Genomic DNA, 26,493 nt, shown 5'->3' on the forward strand with positions numbered 1-26,493 from the left:
TATCACTGGAACCCGTGGTGAAAATATCATCCCAATCCAATTTCTATTTGGTTTTAACTGGGGAAAGAGCAACATAGAACTGCACATTCTTTGGGCAACTATGGGTTTGACTTTCCCTCAAACACACCATTTCCCCTGTGGTGCACATCAGTCCTATCTTTATACGATGGCCTGACAACCTTTAAATGGATCCTTGGTTTATCCTGATAACCAACTAAATGGAAATTGCTGATCCACACATGTCCATTCTTATCTCCATAGTTTCCAAATCAAAGGCCGCGGAACATATGTTCAAAAAAAAAGTTGAGTCACAAGAGGTATATTCCTTCTTGTGACTCAACTTTTTTTTTGAAAAGCAAGCAACGGCGTAGAATAAAATCAAAGAATGCTGCGATTCATTTTTTGTGACCACCTCTGGATTCCATTCTTTTTCCATCTACAACTTTCTTTATTTTTCGGGGTAAACTATGGGACAAGATAATGTTTAAATATTTTCATTAATTTATAACAAAATATAAGTTCGAAAAATATACCCAAAAGCCATTTTATTAATCCGCACTGATGAGTGTAAATTAATGTGGAAGATGAGTGCTGTAGACGTAGTAGTTTTCCTTAGGTTGAGTTGCAAAGTTCATGAAGTTGACAAAACGGCTAATTTTTCGGTGCGCGGAGTCATTTATTGCACTGACCGTGTCTACATTTTTCAATTTTTTTTAATAAAATAAATCAGAATTTAGGATAAAATTTCCTTTAAAATGACGTATATTTCATTATTATAGCATGTAGTGAAGCCAGGATATAAATTTGCAAAGTACAGCGGCGCATCATTTTGACGCCGACAGTAGAAGAAAACGCTGTCTTCTTGGCTGGCACTCGAATGCATGAGGATCAACGTTGCTCTATATTTTCATATTTCCTCCCTTGATTTTAAACATCATGGAATTTTCTATGTCCTTCCGTAACTGAAATTGAACAAGTGCCTTAATAATTTGAGTCCATCGTAACCATCGAGAAACACCTATCTCGATTTTTGTTCGGAAGTTGAGTTTTTATTCTACGGCGGCCGAATTATCGAAAAATCTCAGTTTCAAGTTATTCAGTCAATGAAATATGGAAATATTATTTATATTAAAGTTATCTTCGCTCACATAGCACACGGGTTTATCATTCCGTTTATTATACTCTTATTTTTCCGTAACGCTCATCCCGACAGACGGCATGCATCGAGGCTTTTCTTCTAATTTCCTCCGTGGGAATGCAGACGAAAATTTTTTTCTGGGGTGTTATTGCGCAGAGGAATAATGCACCACTTGTAATTTTTCCTTATTTCACTCATGTTCTCCTTTAAACGCAACGTGGCTCTTCCAAACCTGCAGTTACTGGGCTTGGATCTTGGACTCGTACTGAACTATGACGTCACAGCCAAAGATTAGTGGGGGCGGTATTTTTTAGCCCGCGAAACTCGGGCGACTTTTGGGAGTCATTTTCTAGGGTATAAACTGAATTTTAAGCGGAAAAAAGTATATTGCTGTACTAAGTGTTTACTGTAGTATATCAGCATACTGTTTATAAAAAGTATGCAATTTCCCTATTCTCTGTGTCGGTAGATTAGTTGCCTTATCCAGCAAGGCGCATTTTGGATGCAGCTACGCAACAATGAGAAGGCAGATGATGGAGCATGGTATTCAATTCCACAAACCTGCCCTCAAGCCATTCTTAACAGACCGACATAAAGCATTCGAAGCTGTTATTCAGTGGGAAAAATTTAGTTATGGAAAAGGCTTTTTTGAGCTTCACCATTTTGGCCAGGGAGAAAAATTTTCAAAGTTTAATACAAGGAAGATTAGAATTATGGAGAATGAGGAATACACGGTACTGAACAGATTCTTTCATTTCGGAAATTGCTAAGAATTTTGTGCATTTTTTTGGAAATTACGATACAAGATGATTCATAAGTGTACTATAGCGCTTTGGATATATATATGAGGGACAGCCGGTGACCACATAGGGAAATTGGATAATAATTTATATGTTTGATTATCAAATTAGGTTATTATATTTCCTGTTAAATTATTACTCGTTGAAATTCATTTACAAGGAACAGCTAAATAAAAAAAGTGTAAACTTTATTTTTATTTTTAAGTAACCCAGACCAGAGTGAGGTTAATAATGAAAGGAAAAGAGTGGATCTTTCACACCGGTATTTCACGAGTACGTTAACACTGAGGATAAGTTATTTATCCTATCATCACCACTGGCTAGCCCTCTGGGCTCCAATACCCGCCTCAGGAGGCGGGTGATCAGCATGGTCCCAGTGAGAAATGGATCATCGAATCTACGTCGAATCTTCGTCGATTCGACGACTATAGATCGATATGTGGTCGACGTCGAATTTATTTGTTCAATCGACGTTTTTTCGACGTGTTATTCTCATTGGCCAGCGGGGTCAGCGTGTTGATTGGCTGAGGGGAGAACTTAGTGATGTAGTTTTAATGTCTTAAAAATAACGGTGAGACGCTATTACAACATATGTGTCTTAAATAAGAAATATAAAATTAAATAATTATTTTATTTGTCCATAAACATTAGTTTTAATCTCCGAGAACAATCTTTGATTCCTTTTAATTCTGTAACTTGACCGTTGAAGTTCTATCAGTTGAGCTGTTAGTCGTCATGCTGTTAGCCTGTTAGTTCTTCGCAGTAAACTCGGAACAGAGACATTCGGCGCCGTATAGAAAATTTATTGTCGCATTTATTTTGCGCGACAAACTTTGATAGCTCTAAATCCTGTTATTGGTATTTAAAATCCTTCTGAAACTTAATGAGCTTTTGGATTCGTATTTATCATCGAAAAAGGCATTCCGTCGCTTAGTAAAGACAAGCTTCACTACGTCTTCCATACTTCGGAATCGGTCTGCTTTTGGACCGCTGTATGACAGGTAGGATTAGCTTCCCCTATTTAATGTGTTCAAGATTTCCATTTTCACACATTTGCCACATACGCCGTACCTTCTATTTGCGTCCAAGTTCTTACTTCTTTCCTGCGTGGTATGTGATATGCACAAGCTTGGCTTTGTGACTACGTTTACCTCATTTCGATACCTTTATACTCGCGTCATAGATGTCAACACCTCACATTTTTTCTCAAGGATTTCTGATTATTATTGAAGATGAATACGAAGGACTTAAGATTACAAATCACCATTATAAATTTATTTCAGCCTTCATTTGTTTAGACTTTACGTGCTCGATTGAAATACGTCGTTGGCGCAGCAATAGATGCTCTTTATTAGCCGAAAAGATGTATATTTCCGCAATTATTAGTAGGAATCGCAGGTAAAAAGACGATATCTCGTCGACATAGAAAACTCGTCGATGGTGTCGACGTCGAAAACACGTCGATGGCGTCGACGTCGAAAACACGTCGATGGCTTCGACGTCGAAAACACGTCGATTTTCGGATCATATAGACATCGATCGATGTGTTACCCTCGACGTTTTATCGATGAGTACTTCGACGTCGAATCGACGTAGATTCGATGATCCATTTCTCACTGGGCGGTGTTCATTAGAGAATATCTTAAAAAAAAACTCACAGCAATCGAAACCAATAGGGTTGTTCACCATATTTTTTTTATTTAAGAAATCGAAAGATCGTGCTTCAGAAGGAGCAATGACAATAATATTATGCTATTTTCTTCATTGTACATGTTTAGAGAAGGCTTTAAACAGTGACAAATTTTACGTTACGCCAAAAAGCCCTACTTCCATCTTGAATTGGTGTGTGACGTCACAAGCCTGTAGATGCCCTACTGCAGTGTTTGAAGTAGCTCAGCAGGGTTATTCCACTTTTTTTTAAAGATCTCCAGCGTCTGCCGCCAGATCAGTGTTTAAAGAAAATCCAAATTTATCCTTTAATAAGAGTAATAATAAGCAAAATTACCCTTACTTGTACATATTTATTGCCCATCATATCACAAATAGCACTACAACGCACACATTTCACGAGCTGTCTTTTTGATACGTATAATAAGTATATTCCAAATCAACTGATTCAATAAAAAACTTGGCTCACAATAAATATAAAACACTATTATGTAACACTAATAAAACATGACAATCGGTTTTCCAATCACTCTGCACACACAAAAGAATTTGCACTCCTTGAAGTTCGTAAGGATTCTCCACACCTCACTTACCACTCATCACTAACGACTTAGAATCAGTTTACGTTATTTTACATTGACATTACGAAGACAATGAAATGAATAGGCTGAAACAAATTATTAAACTAGCTAAACCAGTTATTATAACATCAAAAAACTTCGAATTTCACTTTCACTATTACCGTAACCAAAATATGACCAAAACAAACAACAGCGCAACGAAATTCGTGAAATGTAAAATCTGACGAATGCTCCAAATGAATTGGCAATAGGTAATAAAATCAAACAGAACTTAGAGGCGAACAAACAAATGAAAATTAATATACGTTCGATGAATCCTCTAAGTACAACTAGCTCAAATATGAAACATATCCTTCGCAATAGTTAGATACCTTAGATCGAAATGTATAGGGTTGATTGAACCAGCATGGAAGAAAGAAATAATTTCGTCGAAGATGTTACATTCACAACTCACTTCACTTGTCGCTTCACTCTTTACTTCATCGTCTATATATGCAATCAATTCACTCAGGGGTACATTAAGGGCACAAATTTTGTTCACTTGCACTAGCGGCAAAATGAAAGTTCACTGCACGTAGGTAGTTTCCTTGCAAATGCGGCTATACAAAACTTTCAAATCCTGTCAACAATTACACTACATACGTTGCCTGCCTAACTTGAAGAATGGATTTTATGTCGCCTTGATCCATCCGGAAGCTTCATGCACAACAGGCCATTTCAAAATAAGGAATAACCTTGGCAAATGTCCAGTCGGCATGCTGAGTGCTCAGCTTGGCATCGAGCGATCGAGGGTACAGGCCAGCCGTACAGGCTTGTTTCGTCATCACCTCTATTTCAAGATGGCGGACCGTTTTTGGCGGCGTTTAAAATTGTTCGAATTTTGATTGCTAATAATTCCATCATTACTTTTTCAACGCATCTGTCATTCATCCCAATCAAAATGAAATTACATCAGAAGTGATATACATTCGTTTTTTTATACCGTTCTGATAGGCTTGAACAACCCTATTAATAAATTTGAAATAAACAGGAGGTAGGTATGACCCTTTGTTGCCAGTCTGAAACAATAGGGAACTTGCATATATTTCAGATATAATCAATAGCCCCAAAATTATATAAAAATATATGTTTGCATACCTCGGTGAAAGTTTTTTTAATTATTTTATGACGTGGTTTGCGATATTTAATGCATCAAAGTTCACGAGAATTTTCAAATGCAAGTGAGAAGCGAAAACGCCCGATGATTGGCTGGTAGAAAAGTGACGTCATAGTTCAGTACGAGGAGGCACGGCGGCACGGCCACAGCAGAGGTTGCATACTTGAATACATGCGACGGCGTGGTTATGATTCATTTATTGGAGTGCAGACGTATCGGAGTTGTTCATTGTGACTTCAGGGCTATTATTTGATCTATTTCTCCTCCATTGAAAGCGATAGATTGCGTAAAGATGAAGGAATACGGTTATTCTTAGGCTGATCCTAGCAAGCTTCCTGTTACTGATTCCATCATGATAACAGGGTATTTTAATGAAACTGTGGACTTCGTCGGCGCGGAAAGTCGATGCCGAGAAATGGAAAGGTAGCTGATGTGCATCTGAAATGTTTTATAGTTCATAACAAAGTGAGACTTGCGTATAATATTGGCGAAAGTGTATACTCATGTGAAATGTGTATTCTTTTGGCAGTCCGGTAGTGTCTTATGGTGAACTTATTTCCACCTCGAAGCTGTCGATGATACTTTCAACTTAAAAATACCTTGCTTGGAGGGCAACAGGAAGCTCTTAGGAAGCCAAACTATTAATGTTTCAATTTAGTAGCGATAATATAGACGAACTTCCAACACAATCTACCATCTTGTGACTAAAAACCCCGAAGCCACTTCCTATTCTGCAGAAAGAATCGGTCAATCGCACTTCGATAAATATAATAAACACAACGTCTTCAGGTGTTAATAAGTTACTTTTGTAATGAAATCCTTCCTAAATTAGCATTAAAATGCGAATATTTTCCAAACAGAGTCTTTTATACATTTTGGGAGCTTTTCTCACGATATATCTGAAACCTACTCTAAAGGCGAGCTCATCGTCATTGCGATCGGTTGTCACTTAAAAATTCCGTATCGGAAATCCTAGAGGGATGACCTTCGACGATGACCATGATCACCTGCACTCTCATTATCACTGGAACCCGTGGTGAAAATATCATCCCAATCCAATTTCTATTTGGTTTTAACTGGGGAAAGAGCAGCATAGAACTGCACTTTCTTTGGGCAACTTTAGGTTTGACTTTCCCTCAAACACCCCATTTCCCCTGTGGTGCACATCAGGATCCTATCTTTGTACGATGTCCTAACAACCTTTAAATGGATCCTTGGTTTATCCTGACAACCAACTAAATGGAAATTGCTGATCCACACGTCTTCCTCAATCTCCACAGTTTCCAAATCAAGGGCCGCGGAACATTCCTCTTGTGACTCAACTTTTTCTGAAAAGCAAGCAACGGCGTAGAATAAAATGCTGCATTTCATTTTTTGTTACCACCTCTGGATTCCATTCTTTTTCCATCTACAACTTCCTTTATCTTTCGGGGTAAACAATGGGACAAGATAATGTTTAAATATTTTCATTAATTTATAACAAAATATAAGTTCTAAAAATACCCAAAAGTCATTTTATTAATCCGCACTGATGAGTGTAAATTAATGTGGAAGACGAATGCTGTAGACGTAGTAGTTTTCCCTAGGTTGAGTTGCAAAGTTCATGAAGTTGACAAAACGGCTAATTTTTCGGTGCGCGGAGTCATTTATTGCACTGGCCGTGTCTACATTTTTGACATTTTTTGTAATAAAATAAATCAGAATTTAGGATAACATTTCCTTTAAAATGACGAATAGTTCATTATTATACCATGCAGTGAAGCCAGGATATAAATTTGCAAAGTACAGCGGCACATCATTTTGACGCCGACAGTAGAAGAAAACGCTGTCTTCTTGGCTGGCACTCGAATGCATGAGGATCAACGTTGCTCTATATTTTCATATTTCCTCCCTTGATTTTAAACATCATGGAATTTTCTATGTCCTTCCGTAACTGAAATTAAACAAGTGCCTTAATAATTTGAGTCCATTGTAACCATCGAGAAACACCTATCTCGATTTTTGTTCGGAAGTTGAGTTTTCATTCTACGGCGGCCGAATTATCGAAAAATCTCAGTTTCAAGTTATTCAGTCAATGAAATATGGAAATATTATTTATATTAAATTTATCTTCGCTCACATAGCACAAGGGTTTATCATTCCGTTTATTATACTCTTATTTTTCCGTAACGCTCATCCCGACAGACGGCATGCATCGAGGCTTTTCTTCTAATTTCCTCCGTGGGAATGCACACGAAAATTTTTTCTGGGGTGTTATTGCACAGAGGAACAATGCACCACTTGTAATTTTTCCTTATTTCACCCATGTTCTCCTTTAAACGCAACGTGGCTCTTCCAAACCTGCAGTTACTGGGCTTGGATCTTGGACTCCTACTGAACTATGACGTCACGGCCTAAGATTAGTGGGGGCGGTATTTTTTAGCCCGCGAAACTCGGGCGACTTTTGGGAGTCATTTTCTAGGGTATAAACTGAATTTTAAGCGGAAAAAAGTATATTGCAGCACTAAGTGTTTACTGTAGTATATCAGCATACTGTTTATAAAAAGTATGCAATTTCCCTATTATGTTAACTCTGACGCAGGGTTTTTATGCCCCCTTCACCGCCGGGCTAAGGTTACCTTCTTTTGCAAATCTCTTCAAAAATTTCTTGCCATTTATAGAAATTATACCTTTAACCCTACCCAGTTCGTAACTTTTATAGGACTCATTAATGCAAAAAAAGTATATAAAGCTGTTGCAGCGATTTTAAAATGATTTGATATTTTTACAGAAAAAAACGAGTGTACAACCTTAAAAATATACGTTATCAATTTTTCAGCGTCGGGGAATCCATCGCACATGCACTACAATCTCAGCCGCATAAAGCCCGTAAAGGCCCTCTCCTCGGCCACCGCCACTGCTTGTAGGCGAAGGTGTTACAATAATTAAAATACAAACTAACAGTGAAAACGGGGCAAGTACCCAATTGCGAAGGAAAGCAAACGAAATAATCATTAAATCTGACATAAATCGAAACGAAATGATCACTTTTCAAGCAACATTTCCCTTTGAATGCACATATCTTCACTCACAAACGAAATATCTTTGGTGAGTAACCAAGGAAAATAAGAAGAATAAGGGAAACTAAAATTTCTCGAGGAGCAGAAGTGGCGCTTCAGACTTTGTCCTAAAGCATTTGAAAGTGAGTGTCCGCATCGGGGTGTCTGCCCCCTCCCTTCCCCCCCTCCAGCCGCGCGCGCGCATGCCTCATCAAGTGAAATGTCAAGGAGGAGGGAAACCCGTGCCGATCCACTTTCGCGCGATTCGGATCCGCACCTGATTAATATGTAAATGGGTCGTTAACTCAAATAAACTATTAATCGCAACTTACGTAATGATAATTCTAGTAAATGTAAGGGAAAGATAGATAGCGTGGGAATATAAATCATCTCCATTCAGCATTATCTCGTATGATTATAAGTAGGGAAACCGGAAAGTTTCCGCCCATTTTACATGAGTTGATGACGTCAAAAGAGTTCTGGTTAATTCACTAGTTTAAGGAGTGCCTTTCATTCAGGAAAGGATTCGCTCACAGGAGAGTGAACTGCAATGCATGACATGACTCGAGGCCATGGCCCTTATATGCTCGAGGAGGCCCAGGGTAGCTGAGAAGTAATGACGCTCTCGGATTGAGTGCGTGACGTCATGAAATCACCTGCGAAAGGGCTAAAACCGTCGACTGTTCGCTGCGAATAGATCGTAAAGTAGGTGGCGCATCGAAAAAGCGGGAAAATACGCGTCTCTTTGTTTTCAAACAGGAAAACAATCGACAATAGTAATATGTAATTAGGTAGTGAACGAGTGCATTAATATGATATGACCGTGTATGAGCAGGCTGTCCATTCCATTATTACACATCGCGAGAGGACGCATGAAAAACCGATGCTCATTTGTCCCACAGAAATGGCTTCGACCATGGGTGCGGTCACCAATGCTCCAGAGCGTCTCCAACGAGCTTCTAAGCGCACAGTGGTTCCTTATCGAAAAAACATTGGCGTAGCCAGGGGGGGTTCGGACCCCTCCCCTCCGAAATATAAAAACACAATCATTTTCCTTCATTAAAGAAAACAAAATATTGAAAAATCATGAATTTAAAGAGTATATCTTTATCAAATGAAGTTTTTTTCGATTATGAAAACTGTTAAAATTAGTTTAAAACCCATAGTATTAGTAGTAAAAACTTAGTACCCTGTTTTAAAAAAATTTCCCCCCCTGGTTTTGTACCCCCCCCTAACGAAATTCCTGGCTACGCCACTGCTAAAAGAGGTGGCTAAAAGTATTTTTTTCTAATTTTTGCTATTTTTGAATGTCGTATTCTATTGGAAATGGCCTACAAAATACGCTACTTATTTGAAATTTTCGTTGATCAGAGCGGCTACAGGGATCTGTCAAACAGGAAGCATTCAATGTAAAAATGACAGTTGCTTGAAACAGGACGATTTCGAAATGTTCAGCTTCGTGGAGGACGGAATTTACACTATGTATTTAGCCAAAAACATGTATAAGCATCAGCGTATAGTGGAAAATATATTCATTCTACCATAGAGTATGTATATACTTACTCTATGTTTCTACTTTTACTGTATTTACTTTTGTATATATTTTTTTGAACTTTTAAGTATTTTTTACCCGAATTTTCAAATAATTTGTGCAATATCGTTTAGAGTGTCATTTACCGTCGCGGAGTCTTCTGTATGAATACAAATAGAAAAACTTATGCAACGTTGCAGTAAAGAAAATTTTTGCTTATACTTGCCAGTCAGACCTCGGCATTGATTTAACTACAATGATGCAATGCGCTGACGCGGGCGGCGGTAAGGCCCGAGGAAATCCAATATTTATGGGTGGCATTCGATGTTTTTGGATATTTTGTTTCCCTTAAGAAATATATACCTCGTAAATAAACATCTCTTGCCATAAGTAGTGCATTTTTGCGTATATAAATGGCTTCCAGTTGACGCTACTTGTTGTTTGCCTGTGTCGATGCTGTCCTGAAAATAACTCCATCGGAAGGAAATAAATGCGGAACGAAAGTATGCAGCTGAGTATGTAGTTATCTACGAAAACTTGAATGCATTCAGAAGCGAAAAAAACCTCAAAATGCTATTTCATCCCGTTCTATCTTTAGAAGGATTAGTTTTCATTCTCATTCGGCACATTGACGCAGTCACTTTCGTATAGTGCCTTCCTCAACCGCATGCAGGGCAAACGACTGCCGAAAAGTAAGTTAGCTATTCATTGAGCCACAGCACTCTGTCACTATAGCACTTAGTCACTTATATAGTCACAATGAATAGCACTTCGGCCCAAGGCCGTAGCCAGGGGGGGATAAAGGGGGATTGATTCCCCCCCCCCTCCCCCCCGAAATGAAAACAAAAATTAAATAGATATTACCTACTTTATGCTTGCTTGGTGCTCACGCGACGATGTCATATTGCGGCGCAGTGACATATAGTAGTGAGTAATGATACTACGTAGTACTACTCACTACTAAATGTCATTAGATAGCACGTACTACGCCAACTAAGGAAGCAACGAAACTTCGGGGTCGTGTTCGAGCTGAATTCAGGAATATTGGATAGGCTTAGAGATTTAATTTCTCGATGTTTCGTAGTGCCGCGTCTACGAAATAAATAAGCGCGCCGGCAAGCACGGAGTCCGTCTTGGAAAGTGATCCAATGCGACTTAAGTCAATAATTATCTTAGCGAATTTGTAGGTGCAGTGCGTGTAGTTGCAGTGCAGTGTGTGAAATAATAGTGCTGTGAATTATTGGAGCGATGAGTGAGTTATGATTTTTTAGAGTCCGTACTAAGTGAAACTTGCGAAGTGTAATATACCTATCAATTTATCAATATCAAGCAGTTTAATATATGAATCGGTAGGTATTTCAATTTGGCATTGTATTTTTAGAGCACTGTATTAAATAAAACAAGCCGTTTCGGAGATAGAAAAGTTTGAAAAAAAGGATCACGAATTTTTAGTGGCAGGTACATTTGAAGGTACGTAGATATTTGTGTTTGGATTTGTTAACTATCGAGCGTGCGCGCCTGATATTTTTACACGACCGGACGCGTGGCGTACTTTGTCCACGATAGATGCATTTATATGATAACTCTCGATTATTGTTAAAAATTATCTTTATTTGTAGAATTTAGTTCAAGCTTGTGCATTTATAGGTGATATTGATATAAAGGGTACACAGATGGTAGAGGTGGTACACGCTCGGTCGCGCGGCGTAATTTATACGCCTTGGGTGTCGGGTCCCTCTTGCCGATCTAAAAAATTTTCAACAATAATTTGTACTTTAAAAAATCACGCTGCAGATAGTGAAAATTACATTGTAAGAATACACGAGACTATTCAAGAAAAGCGAAGCACGATGTACACGGCGTACTTTGAACGCCACGGGTGTCGGTTCCTCTTGCCGATCTAAAAATAAATTAGCTGCAATACTTCGTCAAGCTTTGATATATCGTACTGTAGACCGCCAAAGTACATTATAATAATGGACGAGACCATTCTAACCCAGAATGTACGTACTATGTTGAAATCCTTGGTATTCAAAGATTGGCGTAATTTATACGCTTTATAGCTCGCTCGCTCGAGAGTGAAATTCATAGCTTTAGATTCGAAGATATGACGATTACTTAGTCAATTAAATTTTTACAGGTCTGTTCATCATTTGAAATGGCAAGAAAAAATTATTTAAATATTTATTTAAAAAATCTCAACCTGACACTACGCAAACAGCTGAAAATGGGATCTGAATTTAGCTTTGGATCTCTCTTTCCAGGTTCAGCTTATTCGAAATGCTATTGGAATCATAAAATAGATTGGAAATTTTATCTAGTCCTAGGCAAAACGATCAAAGTGCCTAAAACAGAATATCGAAGAAAAACTTCCCCAAAACGCAACGGAAAAGCCTTGCGGCAATGTGCCAGACCCGTCGCGACGCGTCGGGTTGAAAATCATGATGGGTTGATAAGATTTAAAGAAATCTATAAAGCAATTGTGCACACACTATACAACTTATGCAGTGACATGGATTCTGAATCATCCTTAAAGGCTGATTCTTTTCTAAGAGCAGTCATTTCAAGTGATTTTGTTGTAGGCTTATATTGCTTAGGAATGTTGTTAACTTACACACTGTCGCTATGCAGAATACTCCAATCTCCTTATGCGATTTGGCAGCAGCTTTAAAACATGTCGATTTAATTATTAAGACTATTGAAGATGTTCGTCAAATGTTGATACAAAATTTGCTGAACTTTTCATGAACGCGGAGAACTTGCTCAGAACTGTTAACGAGGAAATGTAAATTCCGCGAATAACGGCCCACCAAGAGCATAGGGTGAACTACGACACAAAAGAGCCTGAGACTTATTTTAGAATTACTATAATAATTCCACTTTTGGATGATTTCATTGATCTGATTACGTCGAGATTTCAAAATCACAAAGACACATAATCATTTCTCAATATTTTAATACCATCTGTGCGTTGCCGCAGAGTTGACATCGACACCAAGGAGTTAATTAATTTGTTCGCTGCAAAGAAATCTAGAAGACTCAATTTAATTATTTAATAATATGTTTATATTTTCCTTTAAGGGTTTATAATAAATACGTATAGTTATCCGTGTACGCTATTTTATTTTTCTTATTTAAATAATTTTATGTTTGTCTACTATTTCATAAATCCCCCCCACCCCCCCGAAAATATTTTCTGGCTACGGCCTTGCTTCGGCCACCGGTGATGAACGGAGAAAGCCTTTTTACCCTTAACGTGCGAATTTGCTTGGAAAAATTAAGAAAAAAGTATTACGAATCTCACCCTGTGGAAAACCCTAATTATTTTAGACATCGCTAGTCTGAAAATTTCGCGCTAAACTTCAGTTTTACGCAGATTTTGCCCAAAGGAAGGCGTGAAAGTGAGTACTTCAAGCGTGCATGAGTATTCTCGGCGTTTTGACCAGAAGACTGCGCGATTGAAGAAGGGATGGCATTGAGTTTTGGTGTAGTATAGTCCAATGCCCCATTACAATTCTGTGATTATTTTGGTTCAATAATGGCATTTGATTTAGGTATCGTTGTTCTTACCTTAAAACCACTCGGCTAAGAGTTAATTTGCGCGAGATTTGAGATAAATTTCGCGCGTTTTCAGAAAAATTTGTTGATAGTGGATGAAGATATAAGGTATTGGACTACTCAAGCAACAAGATGTGAACGCTAGTGGAAAAATTATCTTTAAAAGCTTTGTGGAAAAGTGTTAAAATATCATCCCAGTACATCCGGTAATTTATAATGATGATGATGAATTTGAGATGAGTTTAGTCCATATTCCTTACTTCAATATGTGAATAAAAAATCACTACTTTTGAAGGTTAAACACAGTTAGCTGAAATTGGTCAATCCAAGAAACTATTTGAGGAGTGCATTGAAAGGGCTGAGAGAGAAGGAAAACTGATCGAGCCATCGCCAAAGAAGCTGCCCTTCATATACGAGGCGTGTTTTAAAAGTACGTACCGTTTTGACATAAAAAACAACTAGTAAAGTTTTTCCAAAAATAATTTATTCACTTGAAAGGCCATACTTTACTCCACTTTTCTACATAATTCCCATTACTATTGAGGCATTTATCGTATCTTGGGACCAGCTTTTGTATGCCATCGTCAAAGAAGCTTGCCGCCTGATTAGATATATACTTACTCTATGGTATTACTTATAGAATAGTGTTAGGATATATCAAATATCCCCTAGGAAGCCGTATAATTCGCCATTTTGAACCATTATTCTTAAAAATTTTCTGGAGGAGGGCCCCCACAACTCCTGCTTACCCTATTGGGTACGCAATACCCCCACACCCTTAAATATTAGTTACCCCAAAACCCCCCTAGCCTTAATTCCTAGCTGCGTCCCTGTTCTGGGACCCTCCCCTTCCTTCAAGCACTTCCCTCTTCAGTTCACAATAAGGTCTACTCCCTTTCAATCTATCCAGAAATCCTATTCTATTCCTTCCTCTCCCTCGATTACATAACATTCTACCCTCTAACATAGTTTTCAACATCCCTTCCCGCTAACAATAAGTACTCTTCACATTCGTACCTCATCCGTACCTGTCTCCTCCGTATCTCATCTAAAAGCTGCCTCTCCTCACCCACCAAGTCCAGCACTTCGTCGTTCCTCCTCCTCTCCGTCCACTTCACCTTCTCCATTCTTCGCTACACCTACATCTCGAATGCCTCCAGTCTTTTCTCGTCCTTCCACGATTCGCGTATATATAGTAAAGCGCTACACGCCAGAACAGACTCTTCACTAACCCTTTCTTTAAACTCTTATATAACGATCCTCTCAGAAGCTCCTTCCTGTTCACGAACGCCTCATTTGCTAATACAATTCGCTTCCTGATGTCTTTACTACTGTATCCGTTTTCCTCTAACGTACTGCCTAAATAGTTGAATCGCTCTATTTATTTATCTATCTATCATTTATTCATATTAATAATTATTTATCTACCTGATCTAGTTTTTCACCACTTTCTTTTATTTCGAGTCTCACATTCCTCGCTCGCGATGCTTTACAAAACCGCATAACCTTGGTCTTCTTTGTGATTAATCCTCATCCCGTACTCCTCGCACCGCTCGTCTATCGCATTCACTGGAGCCTGCAGTCCCCTCGCTGACTGGCTAATCAGCGCCTGATCATCCGCGAACCTCAAGGATTTTAACATCATTGCCCTCACTTTTACTCCAGCTTCCCACACATCCCACGCTTCTCATACGATCTCATCGGTGAAACAGGCATACACGTCCTGGTCATATTCTAGGTCCCTCCTACCATTGCATTAATAGGTGACTTTCCTTATCGGAAACCAAAATGATCTTCGCCCAAATACTAGTTTGCCCTCGCCTTCATTCGTCTGTTCATAATCCTCAGTACCACTTTCGCCGCGTGCGATATTAGACTAATAGTCCTATAATCTCCGCATTCCACAGCTTTCTTCTTTTTCGGTGGTGGAATTAAAACCGTCTTCACGAAATCCTCCGGCCAACCTCCCTCCTCATAGATCCTGCGTACTAGTTCGAAAAACCTTTTCTTACTATCCTTCACTAGATTCTTTAGGAGCTCACACGGGATATTTTCCACGACCACTGCTTTTCTAGCCTTCATATCACGAAGGCCTCTCAATATTTCCGCGGCCCAATATTATTATCCTCCACTACTATTTCCTCTTCTAAATATATTCGGCCTGTTTCTTCCGTCTTACGGATGATCTACGTATTCCTAGCATCTACTCTATACCTCTTCTCGCTCGGTTAGCTTCTTAGTCCCATTTTTAGCCTTATTTTAGACATGGCTTGTCCTCTTTTTCCGCCCGATAGCGACTTAACTTTGGCGTACAACGCGCCTAATTCTCCATCCATCTGGAACTTTTCCCATCTCCTCACCCTCTCTTTTCCACCAAACCTCTCTTTCCCTCTTATTTTCACGCCGTAATCGATTATTTTAATGCCTAAACATCCTTTTGCCCTTTTGTGTCCACTTTCATCCACTTCCTTCTCACCTCCATTTCCTTCGTTATCCACGGCGTCTTCATCCTTCTGCTGTCAGCATAGCCAATTGACTTCTCCGCCTCTTTTAATATTCCAGTACTTTTAATACTATCCCACTCTTCCTCTACAGTCTGTGTAATTTCAATCTCCCCGAGGGCCTTTCCGACCCCGCCACCAAGAAAGGCACCCGCCCTTCGCGGATGGGTCTTGTTCGATGAGTGTACGAGGCTCATTTGGTTGTACTCTATGTTCTCAGGGAAGACAGAGTTTGGTGGTGGTACAGGTAGTTCCTTATTTGGAGCGATACTTCCATTCCAACAGTGTTTTTTTTTTTACGTGACACCATCACGTGGACTACCTTTGGTCTGGCTCCTACCCTTCGAACTATCTGTCCCCGCCGGCAATAATTTAGCATCAATCCCGCCTGTGCACCTCGAAGTGGCGTCATAGGAACTTCCACCAGGACAAGGTTGTAGCCCAAGGGATATAATTAATACTAGAGAACGAAAATTTAATTAATCTTATATCACTTTCATGTGGACTGGGAGGTACATCACAGTGATTTTCTCTCTCAGTCAGATTGTGGAAATGTTAATTATTTACTAATCAAATAATCATGTAGGTACCTGCAATTCTTTCCAATCTTTCTGAAATGAAGCAGCTACATGGATTGCATTTTAATAAAAATCAAACGGAGAGTTATCAAATACAAAATAGTCAATATTGATGGCCATTCTATTGATTATCTGATGTCAAACATTTCAAGCGTCACAATCACAGTAGTACGAAGAAACTCTCGGATGAATCCCAAAACGCGACCCACGGAATCAATAGGCGGCGTTTAATTTCGTGATGCTGCTGAGGATGGCTGCTGAGGATGCACTTCGATACGGGCGGCGGTTTGAGCTCTAGAAATTGATGCTCCACTAATCGTGCCCAGTTGCTGTAGGTGTTACCCTACCCTGAGGTCCAGAGTAATTCATTAGGAGCTGATTTACTGGACAAGAGGCGATTGATTATCAGTGTTACTCTAGACTGCTGTGTCTTCTACAGAATTTTCAATAGGCGGCGTTTAATTTCGTGATGCTGCTGAGGATGGCTGCTGAGGATGCACTTCGATACGGGCGGCGGTTTGAGCTCTAGAAATTGATGCTCCACTAATCGTGCCCAGTTGCTGTAGGTGTTACCCTACCCTGAGGTCCAGAGTAATTCATTAGGAGCTGATTTACTGGACAAGAGGCGATTGATTATCAGTGTTACTCTAGACTGCTGTGTCTTCTACAGAATTTTCAATACCTGTAGTTGGAAAATAGCTGTTTCCACATCGTTGAGGTTATACAGGCTTGGAAGAATGCCTTTGAAAAATTTTAAGAGTCCCTCTTCAGGTTCCTGCAGTTTTGTCAATATTTTCAATCCTGCATCAAGTTTTCCTGATTGGCCTCTTTTCCTTTTTCGTGTGGAGTGTTTTTGCCTCAGTCATTTTGTTATCCGAATTATTCTCGCGGATATCTGTCTCTTCCATGTCAGTAACTTTACTTTCTCACCACAATGACTGCTCACTGTCTCGTTAGGTACACCAGTGGTCGGCAAACCTGCCGAGAAATGCTTCCCTAATGCTAATTAACATTATTTTTTTAAGTGGTGTTTATCAATAGAGGAATTATTTTCTTGGCGATGCTTCAGCAGGCTCGGAAAGTTAAACAATGTTTCCCTTTCAAAATCCTGAGCAAAAATGGCCAATTTGTTTTCGAATGTTATTACTTCTTCTATAATCGAAAAAATTAAGTTTCCTTTCCCTTGTAGTTAACGATTAAGCTGATGTAGATGAGACTTAACGTCCACCATGAAATAAAAGTTTTGGATCCACTGATCTTCTGTTAGTTCTGTACAGTGAACGCCATTCTCAAGGAGAAATGCTTTAATTTCCGAAAAAGGGACGTGAATCGTTTTAAATCGTTCCCTCTTGATAACCAACGTACCTTGTCGTGAAGCAGAAGATCAGCGTATTCACTCTCCATTTCAAATTAAAATTCTTTGAATTGGCGATGAATAAGGGCTTTAGCTAAAATGGAGTTGATAATGGCAATCACTAATTCCATAACTTCACAAATTTCATCCGGAAATGCTTGCGCACAAAGCCCTTCTTGGGAAATGATACATACAATGGTAAGCAAGTATCTCGTGATTCATTTTTTCTTTCAAAATTGCAAAATACCCTTACTCCGCGCCGGTAATACTTTTGGCCCCAATTGTTGAAATCGGCTGAATTTTATCGAGGGGAATATGATGTTTATCCTTACACTCAATTACAGCATTTGCGATATCTTCTCCACACGTCTGACCTTTGAGTGACCATAATTCTTAAAGTTCTTCTTTAGGGCCTGAATGAGACATAAATCTTACAAAAAGTGAAACTTGCCCTGTATCATTTATGTCTCATTCATCTTATTATTATCTTCGTATTATCTGTGACGGTCCATTCCACCTCGCCGCTATCTGTGGTGGCCGCGGAGAAGGCGGGGGGAACCAACAACACTTGTGGAGGGTCCTCGGCAACAGGGTGGGACGTTTCGTCCCCACGGCGACCTACAACCCGCCCCTATATTGACAAACCCCGAAGAATTCCTCCTTTTTGGTAGGTCGTTTTCTCATTTATCGAAGGATTTGAGATCGGGAAGTGGGTTAGGAACGATTCAAGGGGGAGGTAATCAGGAACAACGCAGCCCCAGCTCCCCAGCTGACGCCCCAAATAACCACACGTACTCGAGTTTAGTTCAATTTCACATATATATATTGCACTGGTTAAATTTACAATTCCAAAAAAAATAACCCTTGGCACAAAAATACAAGAATAATCCTAGTGAGGGATGTGATGGGTGATCAATATTACGGATGATGTACGTGAAACATAAATGAATTAAATTTTAGCAACACACAATGATTTAACAATGAATTAACAATAATCGTGGATCAATTACCCTTCTAAGGTAAGTGAATATTAGGCAGATGTGAGTCAAATACAGTTCATTAGAGCACTGAATTGATTATGAATTGCTGAAGGCGATGGAGTCCTTTGAATTACTTAGCGATTGTGGTGAAAAAAAGGAAGTTGTCTTATTGTCCAGTTATACAGTGGGAAGTAATCACTGGGGATACTTGGAGGGCGATTATACGGCGTTTTCTGGGGGGGGGGGGTTTATATGGCGGGGCGACACAAGTTTGTGTGGCCGATACACACCCACTGCCTCGTCGCTCGTAACTTCTCGCTCCTCCTCTGCAGGCTTAAGTTGGGCAGGATTGGTGCTCTCCAATTTGCACCTCAATATGCCCTTTGCCTGGCCCAGCTTTCCCAGCGATGCTCAGCGATGGTTGTCCAAGTCTCACTCGTAAGACAAATTGCTAACACTTTTCGTAAAGTAACTGACAACTTATCAGACAACTTTCACCAAATCAATCACCGAACTCCGCAGTACCTCACCACCAGCTAACGCGGAACCCAGGAAGGAAGAAGCTTATCACTCCCTTCCACCCGCCTTATATTCACCACTTGCGGGGTGGAGAGGGTCACATGACATAGCACAAAAAGACTTATATAAAACAACTCGGCCGGGTCAAGTGGCCGTTACATCATTATATAACCACTTGGTCATTCGACCCAAGATCACCAGAATACCCATTCACACACACACGCATGCCTGGGGGCTGGAACGCTAAGGGTGGTGGGAAAGGGGAAAAGAAAGGAGAAAGACCAAGCTTTTGAAGATTACGCGAGCCCAGGGCGGCCGCCGCCCAACCCCCGGAACAAGACCGTGACGGGAGTGACCGTCACACACAAGACTCGTCAACTGCTTATTGATAAAGCCGAAACCGATTTCAGGTCATCGATATGCTTGTAGTTGTTATTCGAACATGTTTCAATTGTTCCATCTTTTTAATAGTTTTGGCTTTCAATGGCAAAATAAAAAGTTATGGTACTTTTTCACACAATCGAGTTTCAATGGCAACTCTTTAATTCTTTTCAGAGTATCTGCTTCGTTCTTAAAATCCCGAAATAGCTATTCGGATGCCTTTATAAAACAAGTTTTTATGTATTTGCCTTCTGTGTACGGTTTCCCTCTCTTAGCAACTTCTCGGCTAAAAACAAAACTTGCCATATTAAGGTTGAAGATTGCATACAGTTATTAAAAACAGAATTTGACGACTCTCTACTCTTCTGGAGTTCTTCAACTGCTTTCTTCCTTTCGTCACCGATGGGATATTTATAGCTAACTGAGGCGTGCTTTCTTTAAAGTGTCTATCTAAATTTGACTTCTTGTTATGCGCGAATTTCTCCTTACAAATAATACATGTCGAAAGTCCACTCAAGTTTGAATAATCGCAAAATTCTCGGTCCACTCAACTTTAAATTCGCGGTGTACATCTTCCGTTTTTCTTTGCTTTTTTGGTAACCGTGATATTTGGAGTGCCTACAAAAGTTATAGAAAAATGGATTACAAATGTTGTACAAGACCCATAAACACATGTAGCAGGTGTAACAAAATCGTATAAAAATACCTGTAAGATGTGCATCTAGATTGAAAAATACAGCAATTTGATAATAAGACAGGATAACTGCAGACACGGTAGATAAAACAAAACTGTTCACACTGCAACTGCTCGTCTGTGAAGCCAATTTGTACCCCCGCTACTTTAGAAAAAGTATACGCGCGCCTGCTTGTGGTACCTTCATAGCACACACAAATGGAATTTAATGTACATATATACATACCTATATGGTTTTCGAATATGTGCGAACTGACACAAAATGTCAGCATAGGCAGCCTGCATTCCACCCAAGCTTCCCCCAAAGCAAATGTTTGGCTAATTTCCTGGCTGCATTTAGCACATCGGGTTACGCCGAAAAAATACGAACAATTTCAGCCGGTAGCTTATACATGGATTGTGTTTCCCTTTACGAAAACTAAAACAATTAAACTATAAAATTTTAATTACCTATCTATTTTTTAACTTAAACAAAAAATATACATATTCTCGATTTATAGAAGAATTATAATTTATCGAAATAAGATGTAATTTTTTTCTTACCAAGTTTTTTTATGCAAATATTATTTCGCCTTCCGTGGATATATTGGTGCCAGAGCCGCACTTAGGGAGCCAAAGAGCCACATGTAGCTATGGAGCCGCACTTTGTCGATCACTGGGGTAGACTATTCTTGATGCTCCATTCTACGACGTGGATTTCAAAATCCCCATTGAATTGGGACAGTGGACGGTGAACATATTCGAATCATTCAACCGGAACATACTGGCGCCTTGTTTTTCAACTACAAAGATTTCTGGAGGACTAATTATCGGGTTTTCCATCGGGTGTGGTTTTGGGTAAGAGGCTACGTTTCTAAGGCTGAGTCTTTCAGCATACCTCTAGCAGTGCCCCGCGATTACGTAATGAGTGTAATTCGTAGCAATATGTATTAATTTTACTTTCTGGTGACTATTTTCTATCACCATTATATCTATTATCCAGACAATGATTGTGGCCTTATCGCATCCACACGCTAGCCGCGTCGCCGTACTCTTCGCCGTCGGCCAGAACCTGAGTCGACTGAGCTCGAAAAAACAATGTAGAATTTGTGGTTGCAAGTTGGAGCGGGATTTCACTTTAAATTCACAATGTAGGAGCCCCATAGAACGACGTGGTATAAGTCACTTGGCAGAAGTTGGCGGAAGTATCTACTTTTTCTCTACGTTTATGTAAAAAATTGCCTAAAAACAGGCTCCGCCATTTTATAATATGTATATCAATGGTTAATGAAGAAACAAATTCTTTGAAAACCTCCAAATGGAAGAAAAAGAAGTGTTTATTAAGATGGTTTAACAGTCAATAAAACAATTCATGAAACCACTGCGCAAGGATGAAATTGGCAATTTCCATAAAAAATCGAGGGTGCTCGTTTTTCGCTAAATTTGTTCAACTTTGACGTCATAAATATGGTTTACGTCATGGTACAGGAAATAATTAATCTGGAAAGTCATGCACAATTTATTTGGGAATATTTATGTGAAGTTTCAACTTCCTAGCTCAAAAATATCGTTTTTGAGGTTTATGCCAGCTTTTTTGGCTTTCAGCCCACTGTGCGTCGGTGCAAATTCTCTCGCATTTAAATGTGCATTTAACAGAAAATTTACGAAGAACGAAAGCCACTCAATTTAGCTAATTTTGTTTACTTTTAGATAAAAATGGACAGTGAATTCATTCGAAACTAGACATATTTAACTAAATAAAAGATTGTAACTTTTTTCCACAATTATTTTTATTTTTACTGCGTACAACGAGTTTCAGCTCACAGTACCATCGTCTGGTACAAGACCATCATCTGGTACAAGACTCATTCGATACTGTCTAGTCACGACTCCTGCTTGAAGTCGATTTCCATCAAGGTTTCAGGTTATTCATTCATTTTGGCTTCATAGTTTTTATTTGCTCTTTTCAATGTATAGTTCCTCTTGAATATCTATCCAGCCGTATCGATGCTAATTTACAATTCACTAAGATGAGATGCAATTATCTTGAAAACGGAAAGTAATCTCTTTCAGGCTAAATTATAACGATCATTTATATGGGAAAGAACGAGCTACAATTCTCGGACAAGGACTGCAACTCGGACAACATGGGGTTATGTTCATCATTCATTTTTATTCCATTGCTCTGCATTACGACAATGTTTCAATTTAAAAAGATCTTTCGATGCTCTTATCATAACCTTCGGAACGGTTGCTGGCGTGACGTCGAGCATTGCTAACGATCAATGAGTGTGCATATCTATTCCTTCCATTTGACGACTTTTTGAGTTATTTTTCCGTTATTCGAACTACATAAGGACATAAAACTCAATCGCATTTGACCCAAAAATGTCGCTTTGCCAGTGGACTAGTCGTTTGAAGAATTTAAGCGTTAACACATTCGCGTCGGGCCCCGCCGATAGGCGGCGTGCCGTGTTTTCCCAAGGATCGGCCGCCGCCTTTCGGCGTCTTGAAACACTGGTGATCCAAAATGAAATTTTTTTGTCGCCCGCTCGTCACAGCTGTCTCCTGAATTTTACCCGGTCTTTACATAGAACTACATTCTAAAATCTGCCCCCCGTTCTCACATGTCATGCTTCGGAAATACAATGAAGCCTTCTTATTTTTCATTCACTATGTCATTTGATTCCGTGTATTCCTGACGCGTTTTTTACCCTTTTTCCGTGTATCATGTTTCCACAATTATATTTTTACAATCTTGCAAGTCGCTATCTTCAAAGAAGTCAAGATAACACTTCCTATGTAGCAAACCATCAGTTTGCCTTTTGGAGACACTTTTTGGCTGTGTGCTTCGTACAATGTACCTATTTTATTTTTGCTTTCGCGACATTGTTATTCAAGGCATATATATAAAGGGGAAACGGCAATCTCGTCCGCATAACTACTCGTCGTTTTCAATGGGTTACACGTATTACGACCGCTTTTAATTCATCACTGTTTTCACACTCCAGTTTGAGGATTTTTGAAGCTTACAAAACAGGACATTACTGGAAAGACGGAGCATACATAAGGTAAGTACAATTTTAAAAATAAATATAATTATTCTATTTATTGATTATCTTTAGAATTCAACAATAGTATTTACTATTTATTCATAAAAAATGAATTTCTATTTGTTGCTGCTATCCCGATAATGATTATGGTCTCGTTGTTTTCCGCAGGATAAATAAGAAGTTGCTTCATAAATACCATTCGCTTCGAATGACGTAAAATACCTTCAAGTATACTTTAGATAAAACTTAGAACCAGCTCAATTGGTATGTACGACTTTATTTGAAATGTTTGATTTCAATGTTTACAGCAATATTGAGAAATAATTTAACCTTTTTCTTTATTTTACTCTAAGAAGACTTCATGGAGAAAAAACCGAATTCATCAAGAAAGCGGACAAGGAGCGCACTTCGTCACCCTGTGTCTATCTCCGACGAAGACATCGCTCGGTTCTTTGAGAGGGAAGAAGAAATTTCGGATGGAAGTGCAACAGATTCGGATTTTGATGTCTCCTCTGAAGATGAGGAAACCGACGAGAGCTCCGAGGATGACAGTGGTGCAAATGGCGATTGTCAGGCCTCAAGTGATTCAGGTAAACGCATATCCCCGGCAGGATGGCAAACTGAACGGCCAGTTATCACTCCTATTGCTTTTACTGGAAATTCTGGACTCAAAATACGGCCTCATGTTTTAGATCCAATAGGATTCTTCATGCTCTTGGCAAACGATGAATTTTTCAACCACATAATTTCTGAAACAAATATTTATGCCCAAAAATTGCAGAATAAATCAGTAGCTGATAAATCTAAAATGAAACCATGGAAAGACTTGACTAGAGGGGAGTTTGAAATATTTTTAGGGCTACTTTTTCATATGGGGCTTATCAGAATAAATAAAATTCAATATTATTGGCGAAAAGATGGGCTTTATGAATTTCCCACATTTTCAAAGGCCATGCCAAGAGACAGGTTCATGATCATTTTGCGGTGCCTACATTTTGGTCGTAACGCTCCTGATGGCCACCCTAAGCCAAGTGATCCACTCTACAAAATCCGCCCTCTTTTGAATCTTATCCAGACCAATATGAAAAAAGTGTACTATCCTCAGAAACAACTTAGCTTAGATGAATCGATGGTACTTTGGAGGGGAAGACTATATTTCCGGCAGTACATAAAAAACAAGAGGCATAAATATGGTATTAAATTGTACATGCTAACGGAACCAAATGGGCTTGTTTTGAATTGCTTGGTTTACACAGGTTCCAAGGATCCAAATGTTGGGGGAGTTGGTCACTCAGAAAAAGTTGTACATTCGCTTCTATCTGATTATACTAATGTTGGTCATGCTGTGTACATGGACAACTTCTATAACAGCTATAAATTGTCGCGAGAACTGCTGGGAAAGAAAATATATTCCACGGGAACTCTCAGAAACACTAGGAAAGGCAACCCTCATAATGTTGTAAATAAAAAATTGGCAAAAGGAGAAGTAGTGGGCCAGTATACGAAAGAAGGAATTTTCATATGCAAATGGAAGGATAGAAGAGAAGTTTTAATGATTTCCTCGGAGCATTGTGGAGAGATGATAGAAGTAGCAAACAGAAGGGGTAAAATTTCTAAAAAACCAAGCGTTGTAGCCGAATACAATAAATTTATGGGGGGAATAGATAGGGCGGACCAGATTATTTCTTATTATCCAGTGGAGAGAAGAAGCCTGAGATGGTATTTAAAATTAGGGATACACATGTTTCAAATACTTCTAAACAACTCGCAAATACTACATAATAAATTTAGTAGCCAACACATGAGTCTTCAGAATTTTCGTGAAAGTGTAATCGCCAGTCTTATTTTCAAAAACAAGCCGGCAGAAATTCCAGCGCCAATCCAGCGAAAGGAAAAGATCCATTTGCCAGTACAAATAGAAAGTGAAAAGGGTTCAAGAGCGCAAAGAAAAAGATGTCGTAACTGCTCAACGACAGGAGTAAGAAGAGACGTCGTCACGTACTGCCCGATGTGTGATGGTGAACCAGGACTATGTCTTGAACCCTGTTTTAGAGTGTTCCATAACTATTAATCGGTAAATATGTTGCAAATTCCAATTACAATTGTTGCAATGTTTATCCAATTAATGTTTGAATTAATAATAAAAGTGTGAATTGTATTCAAAGAAGAAATATATTTTAGATGAAGTTTTGAAACAAAATAGCGTGTAATTATTTTGAAATACACATTTTTTTAGTATACTTAAATAAAATTTTATGTTTAAAGTTTTTGCTACTCTGGCTTGCATTAGTCTAATCGTGAGACCAATAAATAACACTGCTATGCGAGGAAAGAGCTTGCTTGCCGACATTAGCAGAATAGGAAACATCACGGAGAGCGGTTCACTTCCGATAGGCGGCATGGTAATGACCTGAAAAATTGTTGGTAAAATTGTCGTCAATATTAATAAATTGGTCATAGATAATCATTACATTACCGAAATATTATACGAAACAAATAGTAGGAAATAGAAAGATATGCGCTAACATCTATTTTTGAAAACAATCTCGCCGATCGGGCAGCCGCCGATAGGCGGCGGAGATAATGTTTAAAAAATTAACGGTTAAAAAATGAAATTCAGCGAAAATATTGGCGTAAAATTTGTTTATGTAAAGCAACGGTTGGTAATCAAAAGAAAAAGATTCCCGGTCCTACGTAAAGTCGTGTCCTGAATGTCCGCACCGAATGTGTTAATAGGCTCGTTTCATGATTTCATGTTCGATACCGTGCAGAAGTTTGCAGATGCAAAAGTTGTGATCGAAAAACCTCCAAACTTTATGCTGTTGGTACAGCCACTGCGAGTAACTTGGAGCGAGGAGTTAAGGAGTAGGTGTATTGGTGATAACCTTTTCAGGAAGTCATGAATAACGCTATAATGATATCCATAATTGCTTGCACAGAAAATACTTATCGGACAAATCTTCTAAAATTCAAACAGGATTTCA

The 26,493-nt window shown here is 39.0% G+C and overlaps 1 long non-coding RNA gene across 1 annotated transcript in view; it reads right to left on the reverse strand.

Moving 5' to 3' along the window:
- The window catches only part of LOC124160084, a 33,986-nt gene extending 14,295 nt beyond the window's left edge, over nt 1-19,691 (reverse strand). The window contains exon 1 of the long non-coding RNA XR_006865070.1: nt 19,174-19,691. This is a non-coding gene — a long non-coding RNA (uncharacterized LOC124160084). The remainder of the gene's footprint in view (nt 1-19,173) is intronic.
- Nucleotides 19,692-26,493: the final 6,802 nt, after the last annotated feature.

This window comes from Ischnura elegans, chromosome 6 (assembly GCF_921293095.1).
Source record: "Ischnura elegans chromosome 6, ioIscEleg1.1, whole genome shotgun sequence".
Lineage (NCBI taxonomy): Eukaryota > Metazoa > Arthropoda > Insecta > Odonata > Coenagrionidae > Ischnura > Ischnura elegans.